Raw genomic sequence first — 15,212 nt, 5'->3', positions numbered from 1 at the left:
ATAATTATATAATCAAAATATATAATCAAATAAAGCTTGCAGGATTCTGAAAAATATTAACTCCTTAGTTTTCTTTTTCTTTATTATCATCCCTTTAGACCAGTAGTTGACAAACTGCAGCCAGTAAGTGAGGTGCTTTTATAAAGCTTTTACTGAAAAATAGCTACACTCATTTGTATGCCTATTATCTACAGTTGTTTTCATGCCACCGTGGAAGCAGTTGTGAAAGACTGTATTATCTACATATTCTAAAATATTTACCATGTGTCCCTTACAGAAAATATTTGCTAAGCCCTGCCTTAAACTGGTAACAGGTAAAAAGGACTTTACACTGTTAAGATATTACCAAACAAAATAAAGTGCATTAAAAAAAATGGCTAATTTACTTAGGAATTTTTTGTGTGTGGTGGTGGTGGGGAATGGAAAAGTCTACTTTCCATACTGCCTCTCACTATTCCTCAAAACTACAGTCTGAGAAACCAGGCACATGATCTAAAATAAAATTCAAGGTCTGGGGATGTAGGTCAGTGATAGAGCACTTGCCTAGAATATATGAGGTCTTGGGTTCCAGTCCCAGAAGCACAGATTAATTATTTAATTAACTAAAAGAAAGATAAAATTAAAATAAAACTGAAAGGCTTTTACAATATTACAAGGAATTAGCATAAGAAAAAAAGTATTATCCATACTCTAAAAGCAATGCATTCTGACAGGCTGCATCAGACAGGAAGTTTTGCATATGCCTGAGAATAACCACCTAAGATTCTGATTCAGACATAGGATCTGGGAATATATTTTTAAAATCATCCCAGATAAGACTGTGATTATGTTAAAATAGGGAAAAAAGCCTCATCTTTTGAGGTACATCATAATTTGTTATGACATCTGGAATTTGCTTCAAAAAATTGGTGGAAAAAATTGGTGGAGGAATAGTAGATTAGGGTATGGATGATACACATTCATTCATGCTTTGATCTATCTCTAAACTTGGTAAGAGGTACACAGGGTTCTTTATACTGTTCTCCCTACTTTGTGAATGATTCAAATATTTCACAAAGTATTTAAACAAATCTCAGGTGATTCCAATACGTAAATAAGATTGAGAACCACTGAATTAGTCTGCTGCAAAAGTCTGTCATCCAATGGAGGCCCCACTGCCACTGTTTCTGTCAATTATTTTACTACTTAGGATTTTCATTTAGAATCTGAAAGCCACAAACTACTAATGCTCCAACATTTGGAACAAAGACCTTCCACTTATGACATGACATTTCTGTGGTAGGATTGAATGCAGCTGACTATAAAAAAAAGCTTGATTACTTTAATAAAACAGCAGAACCACTGATAAAAGAGGCAAAACAACAATTAACATTATGGTTTGAAGAGGTTGTAGTAAAACACAGGGAAGAAAAGGGTCAGTCAAAAGCCCTCAGAGGGGCTGGGGAGGTAGCTCAGTTGGTAGAGTGCATGCCTTGCAAGCACAAGGCCCTGGGTTCAAATCCCCAGCTACTGCAAAAAAAAAAAAAAAAAAAAAAAAAACTCTTAGATTTGCATGGGACCATAAGAATTATATGAACCATTTTCTTGTTATCCAAATGGAGTGAGGGAAAGAATCATTCAGAATAGGCCCCAGTTCACACAGAACAATTTGACTTTAATTCAGGACACCAACGACTTCAGTCATGGTTTGACAAATATGATGAACTTAAATCCTGAGTCATTGATGTAGGAAAGGGGGTAAAAATACAATGAGGTTGATCACCTTGTGAAAGTTTTAAAGAAGTAAATACAGATAGCTGGGTAGACAGACCACATGATGAGGAAGAAGTTCTGAAGTGGGAGAGGAAAGAAAGGAACTGAGAATAAATCCCATGAAATGCACCTTTCAAACACTCTTATTTCTCCATCTATGATAATGTTCCCAATTGGGATCCAAAAAAATAAACCATAGCATCCAAATTCTATGTACTACTGCTGTGGCAAATAAAACTAATTTCTCTATAAAGCTTCAAACATATTCCCCAATTTCCTCAATCCCTCCATTTTTCTATTTCACCCCTGAACAGCCTACCAGAAAGAATTAAATGTATTTATGCTGACCCTTCTAAGTTATTAGAAACATTAGAATGGTACTCACATTGCTGTCAGCTCCATCTGCCTTTTCTGTTAGGGGGTAACACAATTGACCTCTTCCTGTAACTCCTTCAATTGAAAGCAAGGCTTTCAGGGAAGCAATGAATTGTTGCTTGTAGGCTAAGGAAAAATTTTGAAGGACTACTGTAGAGTGGAGCTATCTGGGAATCACTGGCTTTCCCTCTTGAGAAGTTGGCCTGAACACACAGCTGGCTTGAAAGCACAGTCACCACAACTACAAAATATAGGACAAAAACTGAACAGTCAACTAATTGATGGCCTTTATGGATCTCCAATTCTAGGCACAAGTATTCTAGTTAACAAGTGGTGGGTGCTCACAGTCATGCCAAAGAGGAAAAGAACCTAAAGTACAGAGTTCCTAAAAGAGCAAAAAGGATCCAAACAAACAGAAAATTACAGGGAAAAAAATCACTTAGCCATTTCAAGGAAAATGTAAGCAACTGAGCTAGGGCCAGTGGCTCAAACAATCTACCCCCTCAAGTTTTCCACCAAAGCGTACAACCTATAAATTGTTAGAAGATTCAAGGATGGTGAGGACAGGGGAGAAGTCTATGGTTCCTGCCCTAAATTTGTGGCTCAAGGCTTGGTCAAACCACCAAGAAAACAAGAATTCCACGTGTGCCTTATATTGAGGCAGCACCACAAGAAGAATTTACGATCCAATGCCTCCCTCCCTGGATTATCACTTTAATTAAAAAAAATATTCCTGTAACCCAGTTTAGTGTGATGAAAAGGAGCCAAGGAAAGGAGGAGGAGTCCGGAAGCCAAGCAGCAGCTGCACAACCACAGTAGGGGGCGCGGAGACGACTACCTTGCAGTCCAGCAGGCTGAAGATCCCTGGGTCGCTAATGTTCCCCACCATGATCTTGTGCTCCTTGCACAGGTCATGGTGTGTCGCCCTCTGCGCGAGCAGCTGTGGTGCGGTGACACTCCACAGACACCCGGTCACTGGTGGTGTTTCCCATGGCTGCAACTCGATTTGGGGGCCACTTGGTGCAGAGAGATACACCCGGTGAGAACACCCCAGTAGCCATGTGAGGGGCACCCCGGCCCCGCCTCTGTGCCTGGGAACCCGGGAAGGAAATCTCCACCACAGGAAACCATGCCCTGTGGTCCCCATCCTTCCCACCTACAGGAACTCCCGCAACCTCCCGGGTCTCCCGCCGCCCCCACTAGGGAAACCCGCCCTTGGGACTCCCTCGCAGTACCGCGCCCACTCCCGCACCCCGATCACCTCCAGCGATGCGCTCCCTCTTCCTGGGACCACGGGAGTGTTGGCCGTTGGGCAGACAAGGCCACCAATAAACTTATTGAAATTGAAGCCGAAATCGTGGCCAGGGATCTGGGTTTCCTCCTAAAACGGCTTCAAGGCCCTTGGCGCAAGGTCACTCCTGCGCGCTCCTGCCGCCCGCTACCCATGGCTCCCCAGCCCGCCCGCCTCTCTAGATGCTGCCACCTCAATGGTGGGTGCACACAGGCTCCAGCTTCCATGCGGGGGTGCTGGACAGGGACCACCCCGTGGGGACACCACAACCAAAGCACCAGAGTTGTGGGCCCTGTGCTGCCTGGCGAGTGGACAGCTCAGAGGATGCCAGGGGCTCAGTGCCACAGGACCAGTGCACCTTTCTCTATGGTTGCCTCACGCAGCATCAGGTGTGCCGAAACATTTTATGAGTCGCGTCTCTCTGAGCGGTGATCAGGAGAGGAAAAATACCATGGACTTCATCTCCAGACAGAGGGAATTAGGGGCCAAAGTTCGAGGCTGATACTGTGCAGAGCCACAGGAAGGACTAGTCAGCCCAAATTGGGGTCCTGGGGAATAATGTGAGATGGAGTGTCTAATAGTAGATATACCCTGACAAATTAGTCAATTGTTAGAAGGAGACTGCTCTTATAAGCTAAGAAATAGCATTTTTGCAATGATTAACTCCAGAAGAAATAAACTCCAAGAGAAAAAGCAATAAAAAAATAACATTAGAAGGCACACAAAATGTATAAAAATGTCACAGACAATTCTAGGGTTGGGAGGAGACCAAGATTTTATGAAAATGGGATTTATCCTTCCCTATGAGAAAACTTTATTACTCAACATGTGTTATATATACAGACCAGCAGCATTCATATATCACCTGGGAGCTTGTTACAATCTAAGCAGGATCTGAGGTCCATCCTCATGTACAGAACCAGAATCTGCTTTTTTTTTTATTGTGAACAAAAGGGATACATCTTGTTTCTCTGTACATGAAGTAGAGGCATACCATTTGTGTAATCATTCATTTACAAAGGGTAATGATGTTTAACTCATTCTGTTATTTTTTCCCTTCTCCCCCACTCCTCCCACCCCTCTTTTCCCTCTATACAGTCCCTCCTTCCTCCATTCTTGCTGCCCTCTCACCCTCCCCATTATGTATCATCATCCGCTTATCAGCAATATCATTCGTCCTTTGGTTTTTTGAGATTGGTTCATCTCACTTAGTATGATACTTTCCAACTTCATCCATTTGCCTACAAATTCCATAATTTTATGATTCTTTATGGCTGAGAAATATTCCATTGTATATTTATATATCACAGTTTCTTTATCCATTCGTCAATTGAGGGGCATCTAGGTTGGTTCCACAATCTGGCCATTGTGAATTGAGCAGCTATGTACATTGATGTGGCTGTATCTCTATAGTATGCTGATTTTAAGTCTTTTGGGTATAGACCAAGGAGTGGGAAAGCTGGGTCAAATGGTGGTTCCATTCCAAGTTTTCTAAGGAATCTCCACACTGCTTTCCAGAGTGGCTGCACTAATTCACAGCCCCACCAGCAATGCATAAGTGTACCTTTTTCCCCACATCCTCGCCAACACCTATTTTTGCTTGTATTCTTGATAATTGCCACTCTAATTGGGGTGAGATGGAATCTTAGGGTAGTTTTGATTTGCATTTCTCTTATTACTAAAGATGGTGAACATGTTTTTATATATCTGTTGATTGCTTGTAGATCTTCTGTGAAGTGTCTGTTCATTTCCTTAGCCCATTTGTTGATTGGATTATTTGTATTCTTGGTGTAGAGTTTTTTTTTATAGAATCTGCATTTTAACAAGTGTATTTTAAAGTGTGAGAATCACTGCTTTGACAGCTGATAACAGCATAGATCCAGATTGATCCCTTTTCATATTCTGTGCACACTGTGTAGAGAGTAAGCTTTCAGTAAACATTTGCTGAGTGAAGAGTACAGGAATACTGCTCACTACATTTCTAAAAGATATGCCACTTAGGCGTAGTTATGGGGAAGGCAGCCAAAGCTGGAGAACTCCAAGTCACATAGGTTTCTGAGTGAGTGGCATTCTTTGTTGTAAAGTCCATTCTTGTATTATGAAGTTGAAAAAATCTACTTAATATACACTGCACCCCCCATTTTTTGCTCTGTTCCTTTGTGAACTCATCTTCTTGATGTTGATCAAAAACAGTTTAAGGGAAGAGGTGCAATTTTACCACAACTGCTTACTCACCCCTCCACATTCTTGACTTCCTGAGTACCTCCTTTTGGTTATCCTTACTTTTTTCCCTCTCACCTCCAATTCCCTTCTCTATCCCCAGGGACTGACTGGGAATTGAACCCAGGGCTTATGTGCATGTGAGGCAAGCACTCTACCAACTGAGCTATATCATGAGCCTTGCTTCTGTTCTCTTAGATGAAGAAAAGCAGTCACAAGGTGATTAGCTGACTGAGGAGAGGAGACAAGTATTTGAAGTTTGAACAGGTAGGAGGTGTGAAATAATCAACTAGAATAGCAGGATAGAGAATTGAATAGAAAACCTAAGTGTTAATGGCAGATTGTACTGAAGGTCTAGGTATGTTTGGTGGTTATAAATTTAAGACAAACCAATTCACCATAGTGGTACTTTTGTCTTACTATATTTAGCTTTGTGTATTTAGGCATATACAAAGGTAAAGTTTATCCAAGCAGGTATGGAGAAGGGCAACAAAGGATTTGAGAATGCACAGCAGGGTGGGATTATAATGCTGGGTGGTGGATTTTAAACCTGTTTGTCTGGGAAATGAAGAGCAGATTGATGGAGGACCCAGTGGAGTCAAAGAACTGGCTGATGGCAAGTACCAGAGAGGATGAGCTTTGTAGGTAAGAGATGGATTGGAGAATAGGATGTATGACATTGAGATTTCAGTGATGTTGCATTTATTGGAACTGCCTTATATATGACAATAGGTGTAGGTAGGTGAGGTGAGATGGATCATAAAATCATTGGAATAAGGTTACAAAACTGAAAAATGAGATGACAGAGTGTTAAAGGCCCAATTTAATATTTATTCCCTCTTCCTTTTCAATAACCTTGGTATGTTCCCTTTCTATATAAAGACACATTTATTAGCTTCCCTGGTAGCTAGAAGAAAGGGTATGTCCTTACATTTCTCCTCCCTTCTGGGTGACTGTTCGTTGAATGACTGAAATCCAGAAGTCACCTTGGACCATGAGGAAGCTGAGAATAATACGGCAGAAAAAAGAACTATGGAGCTGTTATATATCAGGCCTGTATACCTCTGGACATTTTTATATGAGAGGGAAATAAGTTTCAGTCTTGTTTACATCATTTTATGGGAATTTTCTATTATATATAGCCAAATATAATCCTAAGTAATATGGTGGATTGATGAAAGTTATAACCTAGGTACTAATGTCAACTGCAGGAGTAGTTATGTTTACAGAGAAAGACACAAAGCTTGATACTAAAATATTTACAGAATGAAGGGGAGTAAATGGGTATGAAAATAACTACAATGAGGAGAGGTGGTGTCCAGTACTTCAAAGGAGCAGAATCAACATAAAAAGCAAAGTGGGGTATATGTCTTCTTCATTCCTCATGATGCCTAGAGTTCCTCATTGCTGTTTCTCTTTACTTTATCAAATCCTCCTGCTCACTTAGATTATGTTTTATTAGATCAACTTAATTTGAGAGTAATCAGGTAAACACATAGTACTAGAAATGAATGGTATAGTTAATATTCTTCCTCTAAGAAAATTTCACTAGACTGTAGCTCTGGGTCAAATCCTGAATCAAATAAATACATTTCTTTTTTTAAAGTAAGTTTTATTTTTGAAATAGTTTTTGATTTAAGAAAGGTTGCAAAAATATTTCAAAGTTCTTGGATATACCACACCTACTTTTCCTTATGGTTTACACATTATTATGGTACATTTGTCACAACTCATAAACCAACACTGACACATTATTAGTAATCAAAACACCTACTTTACTTATATTTACCTATTTTTAAAATTGATCCTCTCAAGGTTTCAAGATGGTGGACTAGAGGGCGGCTGCATTTCATGTTGCTCCAGGACGCAGGATTCAAAAGAGGAGATAGTGAGAGACTTGGGACCAACTCAAAGCCGCCAGGTGAGTCTATCCCATTGGAGGGGCATCCCAGATGGGGCAGTAGCCCCAGAACACAGGGAACTTTGTGAAGTAGAGTTGCCCGGCGAGACACCCCTCAGCCCCCCCGCTGGAGCAGTAAACACGGACAAATGGGATCATTGCAGAGGGGGCGGCTCAGCACAGCGCTTGGACTTGGACCAACCACTGGGGCTCCAGGTGGCTGCCTGAGGAGGAGCTGCGTGGTGAGCTGTTTGGACTCAGAGTGATCACTTCTGAACACCGGGGGGTTGCCCGGTGAAGAGGAGAAGCTCAGCGGGTCACTTGGACTAGGAGTGACTGCATCAGAGTTACAGGCGGCTACCTGAGGAGGAGCTGCGTGGTGAGCTGTTTAGACTCAGAATGACTGCTTCTGAACACCGGGGGGCTGCTCGAAGGAAGAGGAGGAACGTGGTGGGTCTCTTGGTCCAGGAGTGACTGCATCAGAGCTACAGGTGGTTGCCAGAGGAGGAGGCGAGTGGTGAGTTGTTTGGACTCAAAGCAACCGCTGCTGAACAACGGTGGCCTGCCTGGAGGAGGAGCGTGGTGGGTCGCTTGGTCTCCGAGTCACCGCTCCTGAACACCCTGGGGGCTACCCCGAGGAGGAGGAGGAACAGGGCGGTCACTTGGACTCAGAGTGATTGCCTAGGGCTATGGGGGTTTGGCGGGAGGAGGAGACGTGAAGTGAGTTGCTTGGACTCCTAGTGACTGCGTCGGAACACCGGGCGGCTGTCCAGAGGAAGAGGTGTTTGGCGGGTCTCTGGGTCTCGGAGCTATTGTACACGGCTCCAGGTGGTGGCTCAGAGGAGGGGCCGCATAGCCAGGCGATTAGGTGCAGAGCAGGGTCCCAGGACCTAGGTGGCTTCTTGCTGGAAGAGCCGCCCAGAGACACGCTTAGGGTGGAGAGAAGTTTCCAGGGCTGCAGGCAGATTCTCTGAGGAGAGACAGCCTAAGGAGACTCATCTGTGAAGGGTGAGGCTCCCAGGCCAAGAAGGTAGGTCCGGGCCCCTGGGAACTTTGCAGAGGAAGACAGCCCAGCCCAGGCGTTAGTTGTAGATTGAGGGGAACCTCTAGGAGGGGAACTGACCAGCGAGACCTCCCCACCGGGTGAGTCTTCCCTGCCGGATGAGGTTTTCCCACAAGGATGGTAAAACCAGAGACACAGGCACAAACAGGCCTTGCCTCAGCCCGCAGCCTAGTTCCCCTTTGGATGACCATTGGTCAACAAGTGGAGGCACCTCTGCCCACTATCAGAGAATATACCCCACCTGAGGGTCACCAACCATAGAGAGGCAGCTTACTTGTGGAGCACCGCATCATCAACTTCCTCCAAGACTTCAGGCTTCTGAAGGATAAGAATGGATATACTAGCAATCTTCAGGGACATTATAAGTCAATAGAGGAAATTTGCAATATCTTATTGACCCACTGATTCCTGAACAATATGAGAAAACAAGGGAAGAAAATGCCCCAAACAAATCTAGATGTTACATCAATAAAATCCAACGAAAACATGGCACAAGAAATGAAAGAAAGGGAGTTCAGAATGTACATAATTAAAATGATCAGGGAAGCAAATGATGAGATGAAAGAGCAAATGCAGGCATTAAATGAAGAGATGAAAGAGCAAATGCAGGCATTGAATGATCGCACCAATCGACAGTTGAAAGAGAAAATACAGGAAGCAAAAGATCATTTCAATAAAGAGTTAGAGATATTGAAAAAAAAAAAAACCAAACAGATATCCTTGAAATGAAGGAAACAATAAACCAAATTAAGAACTCCATAGAAAGAATAACCAATAGCATAGAACACCTGGAAGACAGAACCTCAGACACTGAAGACAAAATATTTAACCTTGAAAACAAAGTTGGTAAAAAATCATGAAAAGAATCTCCAAGAACTATGGGATATCATGAAAAGGTCAAATTTGAGAATTATTGGGATTGAGGAAGGCTTAGAGAAACAAACCAAAGGAATGAACAATCTATTCAATGAAATAATATCAGAAAATTTTCCAAATCTGAAGAATGAAATGGAAAATCAAGTTCAAGAGGCTTATAGGACTCCAAATACACAAAATTACAACAGACCCACAACAAGGCACAGTATAATGAAAATACCTAACATAAAAAATAAAGACAGAATTTTAAAGCTGTGAGAGAAAAGAACCAAATTACATTCAGGGAGAAACCAATACGGCTGTAAGCAGATTTTTCAATCCAGACCCTAAAAGCTAGAAGGGCCTGGAACAACATTTTTCAAGCTCTGAAAGAAAATGGATGCCAACCAAGAATCCTATAACCAGAAAAACTTACCTTCAACTTTGACGATGAAATAAAATCATTCCATGATAAACAAAAGCTAAAAGAATTTACAAAAAGAAAAAGCCAGCATTACAGAACATTCTTAGAAAATATTCCATGAGGAAGAGAAAAAAAACAAAGAAGCAAATCAGCAAAGGAAGGAATTATCCTAAAGGAACTGTCAAATAAAGGAGGAACCAAGGTGTGTCAAAAAAAATAAATAAATAAAATTTAAAATATGAACCAAATGACCGGAAATACAAATCATATCTCAATAATAACCCTGAATATTAATGGCCTGAATTCATGAATCAAAAGACATAGACTGGCAGATTGGATTAAAAAGAAAGATCCAACAATATGTTCCCTGCAAGAGACTCACCTCATAGAAAGTGATACCCATAGACTAAAGGTGAAAGGATGGGGAAAAATACCATGCACATGGACTCAGCAAAAAAGCTGGAGTACCCATCCTCATTTCAGATAATGTGGACTTCAAGCCAATGTTAGTCAGAAGGGATAAAGAAGGACATTTCATACTGCTTAAGGGAAGCATAAATCAGCAAGATATAACAATCATAAACATCTATGCCCCAAACAGTGGCTCATCCATGTATGTCAAACAAATCGTTCTCAATTTTAGAAACCAAGTAGACCATAACACAATAATAGTAGGTGACTTTAACACACCTCTCTCACCACTGGACAGATCTTCCAAACAAAAATTGAACAAAGAAACCATAGATCTCAATAACACTATCAATAATTTAGACTTAACAGACATTTATAGAATGTACCATCCAACCAAGTGCGAATACACTTTCTTCTCAGCAGCACATGGATCCTTCTCTAAAATAGACCATATATTATGCCACAAAGCTAATATTAGCAAATACAAGAAGATAGAGACACTACTTTGTATTCTATCAGATCATAATGGAGTGAAGTTAGAAATAAATGAAAGAGTAAATAACAGAAACTACTCCAACACCTGGAGATTAAACAATATGCTATTATATGATGAATGGATAACAGAAGATTTATGGAAGGAAATTAAAATATTCTTAGAGGTAAATGAGAACAAAGAAATATCATATCAAAATATCTGGGGCACTATGAAAGAAGTACTTAGAGTAAAATTTATTTCATGGAGCGCATTCAATAAAAGAGGTAAAACTCAACAAATAAACGACCTAACACTACAACTCAAAGCCTTAGAAAAACAAGAACAGACCAACACCAAAAGTAGTAAAAGACAGGAAATAGTTAAACTCAGAGCTGAAATCAATGAAATTGAAACAAAAGAAACAATGCAAAAAATTGACAAAATAAATAGTTGGTTCTTTGAAAAATTAAACAAAACTGATAAACCTTTAGTCACACTAAAAAAGAGAAGACGAGAGAAAACCCAAATCACTAAAATTTGGAATGAACAAGGAAATATCACAACAGACAAGACTGAAATACAAAACATAATTAGAAGCTATTTTGAAAATCTATACTCCAACAAAATAGAAAATTTTGAAGACATCAACAGGTTTCTAGAGACATATGAATTGCCTAAACTGAACGAGGAGGACATACACAATTTAAATAGACCAATTTCAAGTAATGGAATAGAAGAAGTCATCAAAAGCCTACCAACAAAGGAAAGTCCAGGACCAGAAGGGTTCTCAGTCGAGTTCTACAAAACCTTTAAAGAAGAGCTCATTCCAATACTTCTCAAAGTATTCCATAAAATAGAAGAGGAGGGAACCCTTCCAAAATCATTCTATGAAGCCAATATTACCCTGATACCTAAACTAGACAGAGACACATCGAGGAAAGAAAATTTCATACCAATATCCGTAATGAACATCGACACAAAAATTATCAACAAAATTTTAGCAAATCGCTTACAAAAACATATTAAAAAGATAGTGCACCATGATCATGTGGGTTTCATCCCAGGGATGAAAGGTTGGTTCAACATCAGGAAATCAATAAATGTAATTCACCATATCAATAGACTTAAAGGCAAGAATCACATGATTATTTCAATAGATGCCAAAAAAGCATTTGATAAAATACAGCACCCCTTCATGCTCAAAACACTAGAAAAAATAGGGATAGTGGGAACGTTCCTTAACATTGTAAAGGCCATGTATGCTAAGCCCATTGATAATATCATTCTAAATGGTGAAAAACTGAAAGCATTCCCCCTAAAAACTGGAAAAAGTGAGGGATGCCCTCTTTCAACACTTCTTTTCAATATTATCCTTGAAACTCTAGCCAGAGCAATTAGACAGACCAAAGAAATTAAAGTGATACGAATAGGAAAAGAAGAAATCAAACTATCCTTATTTGCTGATGATATGATTATATACTTAGAGGAACCAGGAAATTCCACCAGAAAACTTTTAGATGACATAAGTGAATTCAGTAAAGTAGTGAAATATAAGATCAATGCACATAAATCTAAGATTTTTTTATATATAAGTAATGAATCTTCAGAAATTACAAAAATTACCCCATTCACAATAGCATCAAAAAAAATAAAATACTTGGGAATCAATCTCACAAAAGAGGTGAAAGACCTCTACAATGAGACCTACAGAACACTAAAGAAAGAAATTAAAGAAAACCTCAGAAGATGGAAAGATCTCCCATGTTCTTGGATAGGAAGAATTAATATTGTCAAAATGGCCATACTACCAAAAGTGCTATACAGATTCAATGCAATTCCAATTAAAATCCCAATGATGTACCTTACAGTTATAGAACAAGCAATTATGAAATTCATCTGAAAGAATAAAAAACCCAGAATAGCAAAAGCAATCCTTGGCAGAAAGAGTGAAGCAGGGGGTATTGCAATACCAGATCTTCAACTCTACTACAAAGCAATAGTAACAAAAACGGCATGGCATTGGTACCAAAATAGAAAGGTGGATCAATGGTACAGAATAGAGGACACAGACACCATCCCAAATAAATACAATTTTCTCATACTAGACAAAGGGGCCAAAAATATGCAATGGAGAAAAGATAGCCTCTTCACCAAATGCTGCTGGGAGAATTGGAAATCCATATGCAACACAATGAAACTAAACCCATATCTCTCACCATGCATGAAACTGAACTCAAAATGGATTAAGGACCTCAAATCAGACCAGAGACCTTGCATCTTATAGAAGAAAAAGTAGGTCCAGAGCTTCAACATGTTGGCTTAGGACCAGAGTTCCGCAACAGGACTCCCATAGCACAAGAAATGAAAGCAAGAATCAATAACTGGGATAGATTCAAACTAAAATGCTTCCTCTCAGCAAAGAAAACCATCAGCAATGCAAAGAAAGAGCCTACAGAGTGGGACAAAATCTTTGCCAACCATACTTCAGATAGAGCACTAATCTCCAGAATCTATAAAAACTCAAAAAACTCTACACCAAGAATGCAAATAATCCAATCGACAAATGGTCTAAGGAAATGAACAGACATTTCACAGAAGAAGATCTACAAGCAATCAACAAACATATGGAAAAATGTTCACCATCTCTAGTAATAAGAGAAATGCAAATCAAAACCACCCTAAGATTCCATCTCACCCCAATTAGAATGGCGATTATCAAGAATACAAGCAACAACAGGTGTTGGCGAGGATGTGGGGAGAAAGGTACACTCATACATTGCTGGTGGGACTGCAAAATAGTGCAGCCACTCTGGAAAGCAGTGTGGAGACTCCTTAGAAAACTTGGAATGGAACCACCATTTGACCCAGCTATCTCACTCCTTGGTCTATACCCAAAGGACTTAAAATCAACATATTACACAGATACAGCCACATCAATGTTCATAGCTACTCAGTTCACAATAGCCAGATTGTGGAACCAACCTAGATGACCTTCAATTGATGAATGGATAAAGAAACTGTGGTATATATATATAATGGAATATTACTCAGCCATAAAGAATGATAAAATTATGGCATTTGCAGGCAAATGGATGAAATTGCAGAATATCATGCTAAGTGAGATAAGCCAATGTCAAAAATGATACCGCTAATAAGTGGATGATGACACATAATGGGGGGTGGGAGGTGTTAGTGTTAGGGTTAGAGTTAGGGTTAGGGAGGTGGGCAAGAATGGGGGAAGGAAGGACTGCATAGAGGGAAAGTGGGGTGGGAGGGTTGGGTGGGAAGGGAAAAAATAACAGAATGAATCAAACAACATTTCCCTATATAAATTTATGATTACACAAATGGTATGCCTTTATGACATGTACAGAGAAACAACATGTATCCCATTTGTTTACAATAAAAAATGTAGATTAAAAGAGTAATTTTATTTAAAAAATGGCAGAAAACCAAACTTATAAACATATTGCACAACAGCCATTAATGGATATACACTTGACTGGTACTTTCAGCACCTTTCTCTGTGGAGTTCATTGTGCTTGACAGTTGACAATTTCTCATGAACTAGAACAAAGCAAAACTTCAACATATGAGAAAAAAATATATCAGCAGCAGCACAGGATGTAAACCCAAGTTCCTGCTTTCTATTTTTTGCTCTGTTTTTTAGAACTACACGGTATGACATAAGAAAAAGAGGTATTAGAAAAATATTCCTATGTTTTAGACATAACTTCTTTGAATTCTTATTACTTAAAATCTACTTGAAGGAATGGGAGAAAATTATAGTAGGAGGAGACAAAATACATTTGCAGTTCACATTACAATAGTTGGCAGCTACTTAATTCATAAAGTAAAACTCTGATTAGATTCAATCTGGGAACTGAGATCAAAAAAGATAGGACAGCTACATTTAAAAAAATCCCAATTGTCTAAACCAACTAGAACCCATGGGTTGATGCTAAATTATTAAAACAACCTATGAGCCTAGAAAGTTGAAAGCAATTTCTTTATTAAGAAAATAAAGACATGTTGCTTAGGTAGAGGAGCAAAATAGACTACTTATCAGGTACATTAGTAAATAGTAAGTAAAACAAAATGTCTTATCATAGACAACTATTTTAAGACCATTATTTATCTTATCTCTCAGAAAACATATATTTAGTTATAATATTAAAAACAAACAAAAATTGAGCTTTTAATAGAAAATCAAATTCTATCAGAATAATTACATGGAGTCAGACATTTTTTAGAGATGCTGATTTAGGGTCTCCACCATAATATTTGATAATCAACATGCCTAAGGACATAATATAAAAATGACTAAAGAAGTCCCTGAGTTCACAGTCTATAAATTATTGAAAGAAAAAAGTGACAGATTACAAGAGTAAAGGGAGATGAATAAACACAAATGAAAACCCAGGATTTCATTATAGAAAAAAGCAG

Source organism: Sciurus carolinensis, unplaced genomic scaffold (assembly GCF_902686445.1).
Source record: "Sciurus carolinensis unplaced genomic scaffold, mSciCar1.2, whole genome shotgun sequence".
In the NCBI taxonomy this organism is placed as follows: domain Eukaryota; kingdom Metazoa; phylum Chordata; class Mammalia; order Rodentia; family Sciuridae; genus Sciurus; species Sciurus carolinensis.
The sequence above is the reverse complement of the archived record's forward strand: the minus strand, read 5'-3'. Positions refer to the sequence as shown.